Raw genomic sequence first — 22697 nt, forward strand, 5'->3', positions numbered from 1 at the left:
TTCTATACAGTCTTGCCGTCGAGGGCCACCTCCGCGCAGTCACGTTTCACGGTGCGGTTAAAATTACGGCGATCCGCGTAAAATTGCAGCGCGACAGCAGAAATTATATTCTGCTGTCTTCATTAGATCTATGAGCCCTCCAACGTTCGGTATTGCCCTCAAATTATGCCCTCCTCCGGTGTTGATATTGGCAGCACATGCAAATTAACCGTAATAATGTCTCGCTGGAATTTTAATGGATCACTTTGGATTGCAATTATCAGAAACTGCATGACGCGCCTTTTTGCAGCAAAAAAAAAAAAAAAAAACAAACAAAATTTGCCCTCAACTTTCCTCGTGCCAAACAAAACAGACGTGACCACGTACGGATTGCACGTGGTTGCGAAATTGGCACAAAATTTGCCTTTTATGCACATGTGATCGATAAGCGATCGATTTTTTGCAACTCTTTTTTGTTTTGTTACTTTGCATGCAATGCAAAAATTGAAAAGTGATCACGTGATCGACATTTTACGACAAATTGTGGTTACGTAACTATCAAACCACGGGGACACTTTTTTGAAAATCTCAACCACACTTCCCTTAAATTGGCCCAACTCATACCACATTTTAAAACGATAATCAAGTCATTACGATTGACATTCGCCCTAATCAAAGCTCCAAAAACCGGTAACACCGCGCAAATGGATAATCGTGTCCGATCTACGCCACGTTCCTTTGTGGTGGCCACCTTCCAAGCCCGAAGCACCTCGAGGGCACCAGTCAGTTCGCCAGTTTGAAAATAAAAAAAACTTGTTCAATCAAATTTTGCCATGTTCCGACAAAACGTTTTGCGCGCGTTCAATCTGGAAACACTCTTATTTGTTTCCAACCAGCTTGGAATGATCATTTGGCCGCAGGGTTTCATGAGGAAGTGCGAATTAGTTCGCATCGCGGCCCCAAAATCTGTCACCTGCTATAAACTACCACACAACAGTTCAGGTAGCAGTTTGTCGTGATGAAACGGAAGGATGGGCCAATTAAGGCTCTGCCCCCCCCTCCAAGGGCAATGGCAGCATCTCAATTTCAAACGAAAAAAGTAAAAAGTGAGAGTGATTTTTCCACTCGAAACTTGTAATCAAAATTAATCAAACAAAATTTGTTCAACCCCCCAGGGAGGTCATCAAATGACCACCCCTTTCTCCTCAAGGTAAACATTAGGAAAAATCACACAATTAAGCCACCCCCACTCGACGTGGCGTAATTATTCACTTAACCAAGCAGCACTGCCGGCCACCGGTAATTAAAACACACCGCCACAAATATCGGAATTAATCGTCTAATGAAGCAAACTCAGCAACACTGCACCGCATTAGCATTTTTTCTCACGCCTTGGAAAATTACTCCACCAACCGTACTACTACCAGACGGCGTCGTGACGACTGGATTTGTTGAATGAATCGGGGCCGACCGGCCGACGTCGATGAATGGGAGAGCTTTTCAGTGACGAAGATCACGACGAACGAACGAACGGAGACAGGGTTGCCAGACGGATTAGAAATGAAATGAACTCTCTCGCGAAATGGAATGAGAGAAGAGTGGAAGCTTTCTCTCTGGAGAATGAATTATCAAAATGAACTAGAGAGAGCTTTCTTCTAAGCTTTTATTCATTACTGTATGAGCGTAGAATAAGGGCAATTGAGCAATTCGCGATTAAAAGCTCCATAATTCCGACAGATGGCGCAAAGCATCGGAGGATGACGCTTCAAATTTTCGCTGTTCGGTTATATAGTAATGCAAACTTAAAATTGAATTTACAGCTCTTAGAACAACTTTTGCGAAAAAATTCAAGTGGTAGGAGTGTAAACTTTTTGCCCTCTATAAATTAACGCAATAAAAAAGATTTTGAAAAAAATAATTTTGAAAAAAAAAAATATTGTTTAAAATGACAGAACATCAAAAGTTAACAAAGTATCAGCTCGAATTTTTGCTCAAAAGTTGTTTTGAGCGCTGGAATTTAACAAAACAGAATCCGCATACATAACCTCAAAGGGCAAACAATTCAATCGACATACTTCGCTCTGTTCTGCTACTCAACACTAGGTGTCGCATGTCGTTTAGCTTATGAATGCCAATTGAAATTTTTCCTCTTTTAAAACACAGTTGGTTTGATCGTAAATTAAAAACTAAATAAAACAATGTTTTTCAAATATTGAAAAATATCCAAATATAGTCATAAAAGTAATACTTCCCTTATCAAAACTGTGATTCTAATAGAAAAGTTAGATAGTTATGCAGAAATTTAAAACAAAATACCATCTGCTGTTAATTTTTTCATTATTCCGTTTTTTCTCTTGTCATGAAATCATGTAATGCATTTTTGTGACAAGCACTTCAAGCTCATACAAAACAAAACTATTATTTTTGTAATAATTACTAAGCAATGCTTAAAAAATCACTTGAAAAATGAACTTCTCAATTAAGCCTTTATGTTTATAAAGCAATTCCATTTGAAAAGGGCATAAACCGAAAAAACATGTTTTTTTTGAGTTCCTTGGCCAACATGAATAGACCAGTATTTTTTCGTTTGGCCTACACTAAAAACCACATTTAATTTTTTTTTCATAACTCCGTACCATTTCAATCGATTTTAGCTGTCTTGGACGCAACGAAAAGGTATTAGTTTGCCTTTCAAAGAAACATAAACCAGCCAAACATATGAAATAGTCTTATGAAAACTTAAAATGGCGTTTTGACCGTGTCTTGACCAAAGAGCCTACACAGCAAACGCTCATTACTGAATTCTGTTAAATTTACTGAAATTTCAGTAAATGAAAACTTGCTGAAGTTTCAGCAAACTTTGACAGCTCCATACAAATTCTAACTGAAGTTCAGCGAAAAGCTAACTGAAAAAAATCAGCAGTGCAGTTTTCAGTAAATATTAACTGAAAATGAACATCAGAATTTGCTGTGTATGTCTGAATATATTTTTATAGGATTCCTGAGAAAATTTCACAAAACATTTTAACAAAATTAGAGATGTCGACCAGTATGTTCCCAAGATATGGATTTTTGAAAATGGCCTAGCTATGGTATGTTTGATAAATTCTAAAGATTTTTTGTAAATTGAAACCCGTGCGTTCGTTGAACTTCATCTCTGGAGGTTTTTTTTTAAAAAGGTCCAATAAACCAAATTTTCAGTTTTAGATTTTTGGGTGTTTTTTTAAATACCCCTAATTCAAGGCGAATTCAAAAACACCCAAAAAGCAAAAACTAGAAATTTGATTTTTGGACCTTTAAAAAAAAATGCAGACCTCAAGATTTTGTCCAATCAGTGAATGAGCATGGCACCTTGGGTTTATTTTGTTTATTTTGGGGTTTCAAAGATATTTTTGTTTGAGAAGTTGTTTTTTTTTGTTGCGTTCAAGACTTTTAAAAAATTCCGTATTTTTTTCATTTTTTTTTGTTTTTAACATAAAATTCAAGTTCTGTGACCCCATTTTATTAAAATATGAATTTTTGATTGCCTATTGAAAAATAAAATGCATTTTTTTAATACAACATCCCCGCCATTTTGGCCGCCATCTTGAATTTAAAAATTCTAAATAGTTTTACCGTAGTTCAGGGGTCATAACTAAGCTCGATAATTAAAAATTAGACAACGAAAAAAAATTCTTTCGTGACTCGATTATCCTTAGTGTTTTTTTCCGAGGCCTTCGGATAACCGAGCCTTCGGATAACCGAGTCTGGACTGTAAGTGAAAATGTCGGTTCACCTAGCTCTGGATGATGTGCATCCTTAAATTGAATAAGATATTCATCAGAATGTTCAGATTTTACCTTGCAGTAATTAAAAAAAAATCACTTAAAGTAACAGCCAAGTTGCATAGAAAAATATTACTTTATCACCTGCATTTTATGGTACTTTCGGAGCATTCTTTCATTGTTGAACGCAAAAGTTTTAATTTGTTTATTGAAAAACGATTTCGTTAAAAAGTTCTATGACACTGTTGACCAGATTGTGTCCATACTCGCTCTTATACGGTAGCGCTTTCATTCATGGTATTGTAATAAAATTTGCCGGAGAGGAGAGGAAGAGAGGAATCAACTAACTCAAATGAACTCACGAAAGCTTTTGCTACCATACTGGTTTCGCTAGTCGAACCAAGGTGGCAGCACCATTCCTTTCGAAGCCGGTGCTTCCATGAATTCGACCGTTGACGCAAGTGTAAAATTAAAGGGGATTGGAACGTTTGAAGCATTAACAATTGCATAAATTTAGATTTCCACCTTTCACATATCGTGTTCCAGTTATCCCACGATCGTCACTCCCAATTCAACTACAGCTCGTAAAATATTCAATCTTCAGTCGGACCTTTCCCCTAAACCTTAACAAACGATCGGGTGTCGGCTGATTCAAAAAGTCATCTATCACCACCAATTTCACTAATGTCAACCATAAAACACACACACACACAAAACCTTACATAATTCCAAATTAGTGAACGCCCTAAAGCTCATTCCATTCACAGACCATTCATCGCTTCATCTTGGTCGCGAAGACATTTCGGAAGAATTTGTCCCCTCCTCTCGCTTGATCACACAGAGCAAACCGGCCCAGCTTTAATCAATTATCGTCCCTCAAAGCTGGTTAGAGGCAACGACAGCGTGTGCCATTCAAAAATCCACTCTCAAATGCCATATAGTCTCGCTCTCCACTAAGAAAGGCATTTCCACCTGATTTAAGCTTGTTGTTACACAGTAAAAAAAGAGCTTGATTTTTGTAATGTTAGTAATTGTTAATTCATTCAACATTTAAATAATGCTTTTAGCAAGAAAATTTTATATTTTTTATATTGTTTTTTTTCGTGACATTAGATTACCCAGATATCATCTCGCACGTATGACCAGTGCCCAACTGTGATGGCCTCTGGCACCGCGGCGACTGCGTGTATCAGATGATGCAAAAACTGGTCTTGGGACTGCGTCAAATGAGGCAAAATGTCACGACATTTACGCTTTTGTACCTTTAGGGAAGCATAACCACGCATTTGAAACGATATCGTTGAAAAAAATCCAATGGCAACACCAGGGATTAACATTTATAAAAATATATTTCAAAAATCAAAAAAACTTCAATTAATTTTAAAACTTCAAGCTCATCGTCTTCCTCGAACCGGTCGCTTCACCCGTGGTTTCCGATTCGACCCCGGAGCAGTACCGGATAATCGACGGAGGGCACCTCTGGTCCGGCTGGCCACGGGACCATCATCTCCGTTGACACCTGCAACGCTGCGATGCTGCTGCTGGCGATCCCACAGGCGCAGGGCGTTGTTGAGGTACAACAGCAGTTGACGGCAGTCCTGAATGACGCGCTGGAGTGTTGTTTCGAGCTCCGATATTGGCAAGATTCTGGAGGAGGGCGTTTCACGGAATCGGTCCAGTAGGGTGGACATGAGAATCGCTAAAATTGAGATTTTCTTATTGAAAAGTTTATAGCTTTATCAAAATTTAAGAGAAAGCTACCAGTGTTCCCAGCTTCTTCAATTAACAGCTGAATATCTGGTACCATCTTTTGTTGTTACTAAAAAATAAAGTATTGACAATTAACAAATTAAAAAGAAACAGCGATTGCTTTGTTTTATAATTGTTCTTGAAGATACACTCGCCTGAGATACCCCATCGGAGATTTTTTATACGTAGAAAGTTTTGTTTATAGGGGGAGAGGGGGTAATATGCACCCCCGGGGCAAAATGCACCCCCTGCTTATCTCGGTATTTGGAAGAATTTTCCGGGGGAAAACTCATAGAAAGTGGAAGGTTAACATTAATAAACCATTCTGGAGTAATTTGAGCATCGTAGTATAAAAACAGCTTAAGTTATTTGCAAAACTTTAAAATGTTGTGTTCTCATCTAATTTTCATTGAACTTTCATTTTGATTTTTGGACAATATAAAAAGCATTTATTGTTATTGTAAGTATTGAGGTATATAGTTTTTGCCATAATCTTCACTATTCTATAGATAGATGAGTCCAAAAACATCAAAAAAAGCATATTTAATTAAATTTTCTGCAAAAAGCGTTGTCGGGGTAAAATGCACCGCTCTGAAGCTCCTTTGTAAAAACAGCGGTGTCATCTAGTGGTGACTAGTGAAAACTGCTTTTACCCGGTGCATTTTGCCCCATGTTGTGGTGCATTCTGCCTCGTTGTTGTAGTGCATTTTGCCCCAATGTTGCGGTGCATATTGCCTCGCATGGTTGTTTGAAATGAATCCAAATTTTTTTTAGAAATTCGATAATTTCGAACAATTTTGAGGTTTTTTAATACTTTTTTTACAAGGATGACAAAGAATAATAGTTGTTTTAGAACATCGAACAAAATTCTTCCACAGTAATGCTTTAATGGTTGAGAAATCACAGTTTTTCCTTAGGGGGTGCATATTACCCCCTCTCCCCCTACGGCCTGAATTAAAATCTGCGTGAGGATCATTCTACACATCAACTCACACAAAAGTTGCCACGACCCCTCTTTGATTTGCATAAAACTGATGTCCATTATTTTTATATCTTTCTTATATAAAAAATTTCGATGGTTTTGTTCGAACGCGATTCAGATCAATACGAAGCCTCCGATCGAGGTGCTTTTTATTGCGTTGGGTTCGTATAAACCCAAGGAAGGTTCTTACGCTAACTAATTGACACTTTGGCCACTCTGGGACCGATTCCGGAGCATCTGCAGATTGTATGGGAAAAGTTGTTTAAAATCAAATTTTGATCACAGGAGGCTGAATAAGCAAACAAGCCATACGTCAACAAACAAAAAAAAAACACAAGACGAAGTTTGTCGGGTAAGGCTTGTTTTCAATAATTATGATAACGATGTTCAACAGTTGAGATTCTATTTTTTTAGTGAATGACTATATCAAAGTATCCTTGATATCGATATTACTTTAGGTCGGTGAAGGTGTTCTTCACTCTTGGGGCAATGACTGTCAATGATGGTTCTAAATTCAGGGTTCAGAAATAGTAAATTGAAATGAAAAAATAATCACGATTTGCAAAATTCTTCTTCAAATATCACAATGAAATCCATTTTTTGATTGATACATTCTAGATCAAAATTTGAATGTTTTTCTAAAACAAATATGGCCGCCAAATGGCCGATCGAGAATGTTGCCTTTCAGAGCCTTAAAGGCTTAGCTCAAAATTATTATCATATGGCAGAAACAGGATTCGCATTCAGTGGAGACAATACCAGTCGTCATTAATGGATCTAAAAATTTAAAGTTGATTTTTTTTACACTCGCAAATAAAAATTTAATATTTATTTTTTAAATACATTTTTTTCTGAAATGCACCTGACCTATTTTTTCTAATTTTAAATCGACTTTTATTATTTATTTTTTTGATTTTTAATTTTCATGCATTTCCTTTAAAGCATCAATTTTATTTATTTATTTTCTTAATTTTACAGATTTAAATGAGAATCAATCAATTAGCTAACGACGTTTCTGTTACTAATCGCCCGATTGTTTTATGTAAAAAATTAAACTTTTTTAAAATAGTAATTTAGTAAATTTTAAAATTTTGGCCTATGGTAAAATTTGTGTACATACAGATTCAAAATTAGATTAAAAACGCGATTTTTTCGAATTATCTTACATTAAGATCTCAGCAGTTCTCCAGCATTTCGCAAGTTTCGTCACGATTTTCATTTTTTTTATGTTTGGATGAAATTAATGTTCAGACAAGCTATTTTTTATCATCGATTTCGTCATAAAAGTCACCATAAAAATTTGGGAACTCAAAAAGGGCAATGAAAATATTCGAAAATCTGTCTAGTATCTACAGCAAAATTATAGAAAAATATCTTGGAACTTTTTTTAAACGTACTATCAAATTTGAAAACTTTGCTTGTAGTTCCCTCTTTCATAGAGGCTTGTTTACAATTTTGGGAACTAAATTTTTACGTTTATGATAAAAACTGTGCAGAAAAAAAATACTCGTACAAAAAACTTTCTTTTATAATTCACTTCTTTACTATAACATATCATATTACAAATAATTAATTTCGATAAACTTACCCGCTTCGATTTTTTTTTCATTTAAAAAGTTTTAAAAAAATTGACATTTCCAATCGCCAAAACAATCTTTACGACTTCTGGGTAACCAAAAATAAACGGATTTCATTTAAACAAAAAAAAATTTAGTTAAAGATTTTGATATTTCTAAATCTTTTACCTCATTTTTCATCAAATGTCCCTGTAAACCAGGGAAAACTATATTTTTTTAGATAGAAATTTTTCAAAATTCCGATTCATGTTGAAAAGAACGACCCTTTTCCACCGGAACCAGTTCACGGGCAGCTGTACGATTCCGTTTGATTGTCTAAATTTTCTTCGAAGAGATGACCACACCAAACCAAGACTGCCGCTGAAAATGAAATGTTATACTTTCAATTCAACACCTTTGGCTGAGAAGGTGCGGTGCCCGTCTTTGTACCGATCTTGAATTTCAACTCGTCGACGCCAACCCAGCAAGTTGGTTGGCGATTGGTGCTGTTGGAATCTGAACAACAGATTCAGTTTCAGATTGGGCTATGACATTAAATTTTAAGTGTTTTCACATGCATTTTTCTTGCTAGTTTTTACAATAAAAAAACTTTTCTTATTAGATTTCAAATGCCATGCCATGCTATGCTATGCTTTGCTTCAAATTGCAATTTGGTCATTAATTTGAACAAAGGGTTACTTTTAGATGATTTTTCAAACTTTTTTTGTCAAAATTACTGGTTGCTATTTATTTTAAACCTACGAAAAATTCAATTCTTTTAAAAATTCTGTCAAAAAAAAAAATAAAACAGCAAAACGTCCCATCTTCAACTGGACCAATCTCCCCACTCTCAATGGAACTCAGTGCTGTTACATAGCGTACGATGCTCGCGAACATGCATTTCTTTCTCAGCATTGTTCCACGCAATAATTGCGACCAGCTCGGTCTGGCTATTTTTAGGCTTGATGCAGATTGGCTGGCATCTCTTGTAACTCTTCAAGATGCCAAGAGGGTGGACCACGATGGTGTGAACAATTTTTTTGCCCCCTTGTTCTCTACTCTCCATTCAGATGATTTATTTATCTTTTCTCATTTTTCTCTCTATTTTTCTTATCGAAGTGATCTGATCATCACTAAACGATTACAAGAGGGGGTGGTTTCTGCCCCCCCTCACCTCTCAATCTTTTTGCAGCATCCACACTTCTTGAGATTCCACAAGATTCAAGAGGAGGGGGCAGGTGGTTACGTTACGAAATGTTGCCGTTGATGTCCATCATTGGCTTCTGTCTCGAGACACAGAGAAAGAGGTTAGGTAAGACAACAAACCGAGTGGAGGTTTTTGGTTGTTTGATGGGTCTCTCAAGTGTGTGTGTGCAAATTTTGTGACCATCGAAGTGCCCCCCCAGGGGGAAAGGCAATTATTAGAACTGGGTGACTCTTTTTGTTCAACCTTGTTCAACGCGGGTTTGTGAACTGGTTTTTGAGTATAGCTGGCGTGCGAAATTTTGCGTGAAGAATTGGCTGCACCTTTTGTTGGTACGGATTTTATGTAAACCGACTTCTTATGCGTTCGGACGACGACGGCTATCCCGCAGAAAATTGAGCTCAATTGATCAATTTGGAGTGGTGTGAACATGCATCTTAAAGTTAGCCATCTGGCGCGAAAAGTTTACCCAATTTGACTTAATGAAGCAAAATGCCACTAATCGTGTGCTATACATTCGTAGAAGAAACACGTCAAGTGTATAAGTTATGTTGAAATAGAATTAGGAAATCAAGTGTGAAACACAACAAATTTAAACTACATCGTTTTCCTTATTAAGCCATCAAAATCTAAATATTTGTTTTGAAATGCTTAGATGTAGTTCAAAGTCTTTGAAAAAATACTGCTATTTCATAAACCTAGATTTGAAATAACCTTAAAAATTTAAATACAAAATACTTGAAATACTTAAAAAACTTAAAATACTTAAAATACTTAAAATACTTAAAATACTTAAAATACTTAAAATACTTAAAATACTTAAAATACTTAAAATACTTAAAATACTTCAAATACTTAATAAAAAGTAGTATACTTAAAATACTTAATAAAAAGTTGTAAACTAACAAGCTCTCTTCACAAATAAACAATCGATAACAATTACAATTACTTAAAATACTTAAAATACTTAAAATACGAAAATACTTAAAATACTTAAAATACTTAAAATACTTAAAATACTTAAAATACTTAAAATACTTAAAATACTTAAAATACTTAAAATACTTAAAATACTTAAAATACTTAAAATACTTAAAATACTTAAAATACTTAAAATACTTAAAATACTTAAAATACTTAAAATACTTAAAATACTTAAAATACTTAAAATACTTAAAATACTTAAAATACTTAAAATACTTAAAATACTTAAAATACTTAAAATACTTAAAATACTTAAAATACTTAAAATACTTAAAATACTTAAAATACTTAAAATACTTAAAATACTTAAAATACTTAAAATACTTAAAATACTTAAAATACTTAAAATACTTAAAATACTTAAAATACTTAAAATACTTAAAATACTTAAAATACTTAAAATACTTAAAATACTTAAAATACTTAAAATACTTAAAATACTTAAAATACTTAAAATACTTAAAATACTTAAAGTACATAAAATACTTAAAATACTTAATAAAAAGTAGTATACTTAAAATACTTGATAAAAAGTTGTTAACTAACAGGCTCTCGTCACAAATAAACAATCAATAACAATTACAATTACTTAAAATACTTAAAATACTAAAAATACTTAAAATACGAAAAATACTTAAAATACTTAAAATACTTCTCGGATTAGTTTTCAAAAAGCCGTAAGAGCAATTGGTAAACAAAGTCCTTTTTACATCGATATTCGATCTACTTATGAAAAATTAATATCAAAAACGAGATTGTTCATCTACACGACCTTCAAGTGCCCTAAACTAAAAATAAATGAAATTTTGTCTTATTTTCGAGAAAAACGAAAATTAGTGTAAGAGGTCACAGTGGCTTTTACGGCTTTTTGAAAACTCACCCGAGACTTAAAAAAACTTAAAAAACTTAAAATACTTAAAATACTTAAAATACTTAAAATACTTAAAATACTTAAAATACTTAAAATACTTAAAATACTTAAAATACTTAAAATACTTAAAATACTTAAAATACTTAAAATACTTAAAATACTTAAAATACTTAAAATACTTAAAATACTTAAAATACTTAAAATACTTAAAATACTTAAAATACTTAAAATACTTAAAATACTTAAAATACTTAAAATACTTAAAATACTTAAAACACTTAAAATACTTAAAATACTTAAAATAATTAAAAAACTTTAAAAACTTAAAATACTTAAAATACTTAAAATACTTAAAATACTTAAAATACTTAAAACACTTAAAATACTTAAAACACAGAGAACAGATGAACATCTGAGCTCGAACTTGTGTGTAAACACTTTTGCACTAAAGAAATCCGTCGCATACAATCTTGCATCAAAGAAATTAGTTTGTGAAGGATGTGCTTGGCGGCGCCACGGTTGCTGCCGAGCAAACATGACTTAACAAAGAAGAATGGCTCTATAATTTCGATAGAAAATATTTATTTGACTCGTTAAAATATCAAATTCATTCCAGTATAATTTTGGTTGACTAAAAATAATGCATTATCATTTACAAAAATAGAACAGAAAATTCAATTAATTTTAATTTTTAAGTGACAACTTAAAATAGTCCCATTGCACATGTCATCTCCGATTGCAATTTGTTTAATTCACAGCTGATTTTGTTATTTTCTTTCGCGCGTAAAATTGCACCCCTCTGACGAAGGACAGTCTGACATTGGTCTGATGTCGTTCGTACGGAATATTTGGTGTAGTGATTGGATGGGCCAACATTCTGCTACTGTAGGTCATCATGGTTTTTGAAGTGGCGCTATCTAGGCGGATACTGCACACCCGAGCTCTTTTCAACGTCTTTTTGTTTGAATTTTTACACACGTTTTTCAATGCTTTTTGTTAAATGATATACATCTGTTCTCTGTGCTTAAAATACTTAAAAAACTTTAAAAACTTAAAAAACTTAAAATACTTAAAATACTTAAAAAACTTAAAATACTTAAAATACTTAAAATTTCACTTGAAGGCCGATGCAAATATTTAAAAAAAGTTTTTGTCCCTCGGCCCTGGCCGAGGTCAAGGGAGGGGCAAAAAAATAAAAAAATATAAAAATTTTAATAATAAGCCATAGTTTTCACATTTAAATGAAAAAAGTGTTTTAAAATGCATTTTACACTAGTTCAGTTGTTTTGCAATCGTTAGTTCTCAAAAAATCTAAGATCTGACAAAAACAAAAATTGAATCGAAAAAAAAGATTTTGCATCGAAAATTTTCAAAAAATCTTAAGATGCTAAAACTGATTTTAAACGCAGGAGAATGTATTTTAATTTGATTTCAGTTGGTTTCACTTGAATTTTCATTGAAATTTTGTAGTTTATTGTAAAAATATTTTTTTTGCCCCCTGATTTTTCGGGCCAATTTTGAAGGGGGGGGGGGTGACAAAAACTTATAAAAATATTTGTACCAGCCTTAAAATACTTAAAATACTTAAAATACTTAAAACACTTAAAATACTTAAAATACTTAAAATACTTAAAATACTTAAAATACTTAAAATACTTAAAATACTTAAAATACTTAAAAGAGTCTTGAAAACCCAATGGCAATGTCATGCCAAACGGTTTTATCGCATGCTTCTTTAAATCCAAGGGTGTTTTTATTTATTTAACGCGTGTCTTGATTGAATGTGATTCTGGTTGAAAAAATGGAGAACTGAGAACTGATTTTTTTTTTTCAAAGAATTGCAAATACATATTTTTTAACATAAAAAAATTATGATTACAAATAATGATTTTATATGTAGCGAGTAGATTTTTTAGGCTCTATCTCCCCTACATTTATCAATAAAATTTCAACCGCAGCTGAATTTGAGCCACCAATTGCGACCTGTTTGGCATAAGACGTTTAAAGACGTACGAAATGTCATACGAATTGTCATTGTAAAGCCTTACACTCCTATGTAGGTTTTATAAATGGGCCGTGACAACCTTTTGCGGAGGTCCTTTTGGGTTTTGACAGAGGTTTATCGGGGTTCTGGGGAGGCTGCTACGACTTAGTGGTGTTAAAGTTGGTTTTGGCTGATAGGTTTTATAGCGGTTGTGATAGCTTTGATAAAGCCTACCATGTTACACGGGTCATTACTAGATATTTTGGCTTCAAACGTTCCTCGATGAATAAAACAATTTCCATCAGACATCAAAACAACTCCATTTCATCACTTCCCACCAGGGTAGTTCCCCGGCAAGGGGCGGTACCTCAAAGCGAGCTGCCACCACCGCGACATAATTCGTTCACGTCGGCAACGTCCCAAACTGAGAAATTAAAGCAAAAACAAGGTTATGGGATCAAGTGCCGACGACAACGTGACGGGTCGGAAGTCCCGTTTTTTTTCCACGGGAGTTTGCTACTTTTGCGATCTAGTCTGGATGGAGAATGTGGCCAGTTTTGGCAAGTTGTTGAAATAGGGCGATATTGTTAAAGTTTAAGTGAATTTAGACACTGTTTGTTGTTCTTGCACGTTCTCTGGAAAGTTCAGTAACAAAATGATTTCAGAAGCTTAAAGCACTTTAAGCATTTGGAAAGTTTGTTCTGACAAGCACGTACGAGAGCGATTACGCAACTTGACCAGAAAGGGTCAAGCGATGTACGATGGACTAATGACCGCCACTAATCGTTTCCCACGTGATGCATAAGACTTAATGCGACAAAGTTATCGCCTCTTAACCGAATTAATCATATTAGATAAAATTTATCCTGATTTATCCTAGCAGTGTAAAAAACTGTATTTATTATTTGAACCCAGTCTTTGATTAACCAATTTCAACTTGAATACCTTTTCTCCAAACAAGGTAAACCCAACATATCACCCAGAGTTCATGAATAAAATGCAAAGTCCCACGGTTATGCATGCTCCAATGACCCGGTCTCGGACATCCACACCGCATTTGGGTTTGGGGAGGACCCCCGATTAGCCAGTGACAACGGGGCTTGGTTGTCCCCTAAAAAAGCAGGTCACTGAATTCGATTAACTGCACGCCGACTTATGGACCGATTTCCGAAAAACATTTCCTTCTCCCGAAGCATCGAATGCCATAATAATAATCACTCGTATGATGATGCTGGTGATGGTGGCGAAGAAATCTTCTGTTTTTTGACTCTTTTTCTGTTATCTTTCTCTCGTGTCTGATCATTATGTCACAGCAGCAACATTTCGCTTTGGGAAATTCACCTGTGAGCAGTTTTCGAAGAGCATAACAACGGGTTTGCCACACTCCAGTCAAATTTTGGTACTAGCCGAATCGGATATTTAGCCGAAATTGATTAGTAATAAGTAGCTTTTGTAGGCGCGTAAGCGCATAAATTGCCTCTCCACGTGAAGCTCGCCAAGACGGCATTATTATTATTATTGTGAAAAGTGCTGCTCGGAAGAAGTGCTGCACGAGAAACAGAAACAAAAAAGCTTGATGATATGTGATTGAGCTTTTCGTCATTGGCTGAACAGAGTGTGTAGTTTTGGGGAATAATTACCTGCTGTGATTTAAAATTGCGCTATCGGAATTGTAACATTTGGATCGATGGAGGTCTAATGAGGCCAAATCAAATGATTTACTGACTCTAGTTTTATAATGAACAATATTTTATTTTAATGTTCAACAGTTGAAAATCAACTCTAAATTACAAGCCAACATTAATCATTTTAATGAAAAAAATGTTGTTAAAAGTCAGTATAGCTGTTTTTCAGTCATTCTAATATTCTAAGTTTGATTTTGCGAAAAAATCCTTTTTATGGATTACAATCATTATAAAAAAAAACTTGTTGAAATAATTTAAAATTGCAGAAAAATATTTTTAATTGTGTTCAGTTGATTGATCCTCTTTTTCATTAAAAACTTGAAATAGATTGAACATATTTTTGCTCCTGATTTTTCGGGCCAGTTTTGACTATGAGACATATTTGCAATGGCTTAACATTACAAAAAAATAATGTTTAAAAATTGTTTATGTTTATTTAATTAATGTGACCGAAATGAGGTCATTCATTACCAGTTTTTTCCTCTATAGAAATTTTCAAGCACATTTTGTTTAGAGATTACAACTCAATCAAATTTTGCCTTTTTCAAAGATGAAAAAATCCATAAAAAAGCATGATTTGAATATTTTGATTGAAATTTCACCATTTTTGTCTAAAAATTACATCTTCTTTGTTAATGTTTTAATCTATTGATTTTATTTTCAAAACAGCGTTAATTTATCAGTTAAATCATATGATACATAATAAAAATTCGGTAATTAAAATTCAATATTCTTCTACCGAAAAAAACTAATTAAAAGTATCAAGTATAATTTTCAAAATATGTACTAAAAACAACGTATCAAAAAAATCACAAAATGAAGACTAATAGAAACAACAGAAACGAAATGAGAATTTTAGTGATTTTTTTTATTTCAAAACAATTTTAATAGTGGTTTAATCATTTTTTTGGCAGAAGCTAAACTTCCATAATGTCCCTTTAGTTTAGTCCCTAAATCTGTATAAATAAGTAAGTAAATCTTTCCCAGTTCCTGAGGGGAACACCCTTGAAGAGTATCGGGGCCGGCATTTACAAAGCGGATTCAGTGGCAGTTTCATTCTCAACTTAATGTTAACATGTTAGGGTTAATGTTAACATTCCATAGGTCGCCTCCCTAAGGTGTCGTGATAAGGTCCAGTTTGTGACGATACACTACCTTCCCTTTACTAAGCAATCGATTCCAGAAGGGAAAAGATCACCAGTTGTGTTGGTCCGAGCCGGGATTTGAACCCCGATCTACCGCTTACGAGGCGGAAGCGTTACCACTGGGCTACGTGGCTCGGTCTGTATAAATAAGGCCGCTGCAAATATTTTTTAAAGTTAATGTCCCTCGGTTTTGGCTCTGATCCTGAAAAAAATGTATAAAAAATCACACATCAAGCCACAAAATTGAATTTGAATGAAAACAGTATTTTAAAATGTTTTTGACAACAGCTCAGTTGTTTTGCAAGTGTTATTTTTCAAAATATCTAAGCATAGACGACATTTTTCTTCATGAAAAATCCTTTTTGCTGTAAATTGGAATTTCTTAAGGGACCATCCATAAACCACGTAGACACTTTTTTGGTAATCTCGAACCCCCCCCCCCCCTCGTGGACAATTGCCCATACAAAAAAATCTTTTTTGTATGGAGCGTGGACAATCGCTATACCCCCAAGGATTTAAATATTGTCAACCCTTCCCAAACATGCTTAATATGATGTTCAACACAGGAAAATGCAATTTAAATTATTTTCAGTTTATTAAACATCAATTCCCTTTAAAAAAAATTAAGCTCTTTGAAAAATAAAACCATGTTCTGTTAGGCCGATTTTGAAGGGGAGGGGACGAAATACATTATGAGAATTATCTGCAACAACCTAAATGAGCAACTCTCTACGAAATCGGCCGATTTAGACCATTTTTATTTTTTGTATTTTTTTTATTTGACTCAAACTTTGGGTATTGTTGAGGACTTTTGGAAAAAAAAAATAGGTACACGGAAACAAAATTTGCAGATTTTTTTATCAAATTTTTTTTTACTAAAACTCAATTTCCCAAAATACATATTTTTTGATTTTCGAGATTTTTTGATATGTTTTAGGGGACAAAAATCCGCAACTTTTGAGCCATAGAAAAAGTGTGACAATTTCTAAAAATATTTTTTTTGAAAAGTTCAGAAAATTAGCTATAAAATTGTCTAAGAGACATTGAAGATTGGACCTCGGGTTGCTGAGATAGAGCCGCTTTAAGAAAAAGAAACACGAAAATTGAAGTTTTCTAAATCTCACCAAAACAACCCACCTTTTCCTAATGACGATATCTCAGCAATTAATGGTCCGATTTTCAATGTTAATATATGAAACATTCGTGAAATTTTCCGATCTTTTCGAAAAAAATATTTTAAAATTTTTTAAATTAAGACTAACATTTTAAAAGGGCCAAATATTGAATATTACGCCCATTTAAAATGCAAGTCTTGATTTAAAAATTTTCAAAATATTTTTTTCGAAAAGATCGAAAAATTTTATGAATGTTTCATGTATTAACATTGAAAATCGGACCATTAATTGCTGAGATATCGCCATTAGAAAATGGTGGGCTGATTGGGTGAGACTTAGAAAACTTCAATTTTCGTGTTTCTTTTTCTTTAAGCCGCTGTATCTCAGCAACCAGAGGTCCAATCTTCAATATCTCTTAGACAATTTTATAGCAAATTTTCTGAACTTTTCAAAAAAAAATATTTTTAGAAATGGTCACTCATGCTCACTATTTTTAAAAATTAAAAAACTGCAAATATTTCGCTAAAATCAAACTTTCGGTGGCTATATCTTGAAAACGGAGCCCTTTATAAAAAAAATCTGTAAAGTACTTTTCGATTGCAAATTCAATTTTGCATTAAAAAGTAATGTCAAACTTCAAAAGTAATGTCAAACTTCAATTTTTTCCAAAAATCACTATTTTTTTTTCAAAAATTCATAACTCGGCGGCAGATTTTTTGACCATGTTTCTCTATGGCTTAAAAGTTGCGGATTTTTGTCCCCTAAAACATTTCCAAAAATCTCGAAAATCAAAAAATATGTATTTTGGGAAATTGAGTTTAAGTGAAAAAAAAGTTGATAAAAAAAATCTGCAAATTTTTTTTCCGTGTACCTATTTTTTTCTCAAAAGTCCTCAAAAATACCTACAACTTTGCCGAAGACACCAAATTGGTCAGAAAATTCACCCAAAAGTTACAGCTGTTTGAATATTTACATACCATTTTTTATGGACAGCAGCCAAAATTGTATGGAGACTTGTATGGGTGAACAAATGACACAAAATAGCATATTTGGTCATAGGGAAGGCCCCCACAAAGTTTGAGCCAAATCAAAAAATACAAATAAAATCCATTTCCGGTTTTTGTAGAGAATTGCTCAAATATAGAAAAAAAAAACTGTTTGTTTGAAAATTGCTTTTTTTCTCATATCTGATCTTATTATGAAAATTTCCATAATTATTTTCGTTTATCTTTGTTTTGTCTTTTTCTTAAATGGGAAATATAGTTCAAGATATCGATTTTGTTAAAAATTATTGAAAAAAGAAACAAATAATCAAAAATAAACTTTTATTCGTTCAAATTGAGGATCAAATTGTAAAAAATGTATTCCGTTTTAGATATTCATTTCAAAGAAAAATGCAAAGAAGATGTAACTTAATCCAGTTTTAGGTTAGGTTGTTAGCACCTTCCTCACATTTACAGTTACGTTCAAAATTGTAACTTCTGGTCTCGGTAGAACTTGAACATTATTTAAAGTCATTTATTGAGTATTAGTTTTGAAATATTATAGCATATTGAAAATAATGTATTTAGTAACCGTTTTGAAACACGTAGCCTAAAATCAAATGAGACCAAAACTGCCAAAACCGGAGAAATTTTTAACATGTTTGTTATTTTCATAAAAAAAGTAAAAAACAAAAAAGGGGCTGAAAAATAATTCAAAATTATTAATAGGAAATGTTATGACTGGATGTAGAATTGTAGAATTGATCAAAACCCACAAATTAAAATATTAAAAATGAATAAAGATAAGCATAAACAGGTGAAAACAAGTATTTCGTTGAAGAAATGTAGCTCAGAATGACCTGCATTTATTTTAAAAAGAGGCATTGCACAAATTGAGATCCAGGATTTTTTTTTAATTTTTGTCATCGGAATTTTAGTGAGTGCTTTTCGTAAGTCAGACAACAATTTTTTTATACAACATTAGGTACATGGTAACTAGTGAAATAATTTGTCAACAAAACGCTATTTCGTGTCCAATGAACTTTATCTAGTTAGAGAGATAACCCATGTTTAACGACTGCTATCGTATAGCTCAAATAAAAGTTGCGTGAAAGCTACCGTCAGTGACTAATACTGTCGCGACGATACTCATGCATGCATCATAAAATATGCATTAGGTCGAATCAATTTCTTTGTAAAAGTATTCGTGTAAGTGCAAGTGGAAGTGTACGATTACCGCGCTCGATAAACCTGAGTAGCTGCGATGATTGACCGTAGCTATATGCAAAAACCAGTCTGTCTCCGGTGACATTTTAACGGGAAGATAATCGATCAACCATGACCAACACTCTAACAAATCCAGTTGAGACGGTTCCGGTGAAGTGCTCCACTTCGATCAACGCGACGTCACCTTGACTAAGCTCAGCCTTGATCTTCACTCTCTTCTCAGCTCAGCTCGGCGGTGATGGACACAAAAAAGCCCCGTTCAGCAACCTTGTTCTCCTCTAAAAGAACCATGTCGGACATCGAAGAATGCATCAGTCCGCGCACTCGATCAGCAAACCGCGATAATTTGGGGTTTTGGCGGCGCGAACAAAAGCCACAAACACCCCCACCGGGGGTGGGGATCTACGGTAACTTGCTCTAAACTCGTTCTATTCGGCACCGCTTACCCGCTAATGCATTATAGAAACAATTTCGAAACCTTGAACATTGCCGCAAAGACCCCGCGTAAACAAAAATGGCGCCCGCCAAGAACCGCTCCGCGATCGTCATTATTCTGCGAAGCATCAAGCGGGCGCGATCGCGACTTGCTTGGAATTTCAACAAGAAGATCAACAGCCCCCAAGAGTTGACCCCGCGTGGAATGCTGAATCGCGTTGATGGTGGCCGGGTCTGGACAACACTGTTCGAAGCAGAAGAAGTGGATGAAACTGAGCGACTCTTTAAACTCGCGCTCTCTCGCGTTCTTTGTTAGTTGACTACTTTTCAGTCATGATGAAAACAATTCCGTAAATTTTTTTTTATTAAATCTGCAATTAATGAAAATGAAAATAAATTTTCAATCAACTTTTAGATATTTTTAAAAGTTAGTCTAGAGCTGATAGCTATGATTTTTTTGTACTTGCATTTTTATGGTGTTGTTCGACGACAGAATCTCTCTCGAAAGAGAGAAATGGAAAAATTGGTAATAATCGCTTAACAAATTTGATCTGGACTAAAAAATAAAGGAGATTCTTTTAGAACGCACAGTTCAGACTCGATTATCCGAAGTTTGATTATGCGTATTTTACATTTCTTCACTTTGAATATAAAATTTGAGTTCTATGACTCCATTTTAGTCAAATTTGAGTGGTTGGTTGTCTGTTAAATTATCAATATGCATTTTCTCTGTATTACATCATCGCCATTTTGGCCGCCACTTTAGAGCACTTTTTGGTGTCATATTCTGATCAATTTGGTGTCTTCGGCAAAGTTGGAGTGCCTAGGATTTCTCTGACAAAATATTTACACTCTTTTGCTCGGTTGATTGTTGCTCCATTTTTCGAGCCAATTCTGCCAATTTTAATGTGAGTAAGGGGGTCTAAACTTTGAAAAATAAATTTGAAGGCCACGTGGTTTATTCACGATCCTTTATCGAATTTCGGATAATCGAATCACATTTTTTTCGTTGTCTTATTTTTAATTTACAAGATTAAGTAGACCCGTAAACTACGCTAAATTGATTTAGAATTTTTAAATCCAAGATGGCGGCCAAAATGGCGATGGAAAAATAATGAAATTTTGATGCTAAAAGTAAAAAATTAAAAAATAACAAAAACATTGTTCATGATTAGATTATTCGAAGTCCCATACAAAACATCGGATAATCGAGCCTGGACTGTAATAAAATTTCTGAAAAGTGATTATAGATTGCAAATTTGATTTTACATCTGAAAAGAAATTCGATACAATTATTCGACTTATTTTTTCACTGTCGTCGTAAATCATGATTTTTTTTCAAATAATTGGTTTATCTGTCAAATGAATATTGACGAACTTGTACCATAGCTCAAAACATAAGTTTTTTTGTCATTTAAAATATAATCAAAAACGAGAATTTTCAGAAATTTTTATTTTGCGAAATTTTATGCTCATACAGCCTCGGAAAAAAATCAGTTCGGATAATCGAATTACGAAAAAAAAATCTTTGTATATTTTTTTATTGTCGTGTTTAAGTATTACCCCTAAACTACACTTAAATGATTTAGAATTTGTAAATCCAAGATGGCGGCAAAAATGGCGGTGATGCAATATTGAAAAAAGGCATTTTATTTTTGTATTAGACAATCAACAACTTAAATTTGACTAAAATGGGGTCGTAGAATTCGAATTTATGTTGAAAACAAGAAAATGGAAAAATACGAAAAAAAATTGTTCATGATTCGATTATCCGAAGTACCATACAAACCTTCGGATAATCGAAACTTCGGATAATCGAGTCTGGACTGTATTGGGTGAATAAGTCATAAGAAATATCTCTGGAACCAGATTTTGCACTTTGTCGCATAAAATAAATTTAAAAAATTATATTTATTTTAAGAATATAGCTTTTAGGGTTAATAAGGGTTGTTAATAAAAAAAAACTACATATTAGTTAAAAATGATTGATTGTTCATATTAAAATTAATTTTCACAATATTTTATCACAACTATATTTAATAATTTCCAGACCACCTTTGAGCATCTTTAACCAAAAATAAGACAGTGATTAAAATGGCTTTTTTGCGATTCGATTATCAGAAGTCATCAGAAGTGAAATTTTCCGAGGGCTTATCAATTCTAGTGTGTATTTTTCATGTTTGTTGTAAAATTATAATATTTTGTTACATCAAACAAATAAAATTATAAAAGAAAATTTTCCACAAAATAACACTGTCTTGAAATTTTATAATAATATAAAAGTAAAACTAATAAGTTTTTTTTTTCTTTTCTTTCCAGGTACGTATGGAAATCAATACAGTAAATAGCCAGTTTGACGTCTGTTTCAATACCTGTGCCATCGAGCCTACTCTCCGAGAAGCTCTCAATCAGGTAACTCTCAAACTCTCTTCCAAACGCAGCATCCCCCAACATGCTCAGTGATCATTTCTTTGCGCAGATCTTCACCCGTGAGTCTTGCAAGTTGCCTCAAGTTGGCACAGGTCTTTTCGCTGATAACTTTCCGCGCGAACACGTTATCCAACTCCCAAACTCTTTCGCTCACTCTCTCCAATTAAACCTCTCTCTCAGCCCCCCGATTCTCCAACCGACTGACCGCCGACGGGAGCTAGCCTCACGCGCGTTCAGTCTTCTTTTTCGCTCGGCCCGCGATGGTCGTCGCTGATCGTGAGTGAGTTTTTTTGTGAGCAGATTCGCGCGCGATTTCTCTCTCCCCTTCCTCGTACGATAAGCGGCCGGATTAGTGGTCGCGGAAACGCGAGGGATTAGTGAGGCGTTTTTTGCGGATTTTGGATCACGCCAACCCCCTGATTTGATGGGTGCGATAAGGATCTTTGGGTTCAATTTATGACCATCTCGGCGAAGAAAGTGATGCTGTTTTATTGACCAATCAGCTCGCGCGATGAGCAACGAGTGATTAGGCGAAAAGGAAAAATTTTCTCCTAATCTTCATGGAGAAGTGAATGTTGTCGTGTTTTTTGTGTGATTTTTTATT

At 33.9% G+C, this 22697-nt stretch overlaps 1 protein-coding gene across 2 annotated transcripts in view; it reads left to right on the plus strand.

Moving 5' to 3' along the window:
- The window catches only part of LOC6051546, a 153925-nt gene that overhangs the window by 26386 nt on the left and 104842 nt on the right, over nucleotides 1–22697 (plus strand). The window contains exon 1 of one of the 2 annotated variants that reach the window (XM_038263770.1): nucleotides 22331–22521. The exons of the other annotated variant lie outside the window; for it this stretch is intronic. The gene's annotated coding sequence lies outside the window, so the exon portion shown is untranslated. Of the gene's footprint in view, nucleotides 1–22330; nucleotides 22522–22697 lie in introns of those variants that run through there. 2 annotated transcript variants of the gene reach the window in all.

Source organism: Culex quinquefasciatus, chromosome 3 (assembly GCF_015732765.1).
Source record: "Culex quinquefasciatus strain JHB chromosome 3, VPISU_Cqui_1.0_pri_paternal, whole genome shotgun sequence".
NCBI classification, from domain to species: domain Eukaryota; kingdom Metazoa; phylum Arthropoda; class Insecta; order Diptera; family Culicidae; genus Culex; species Culex quinquefasciatus.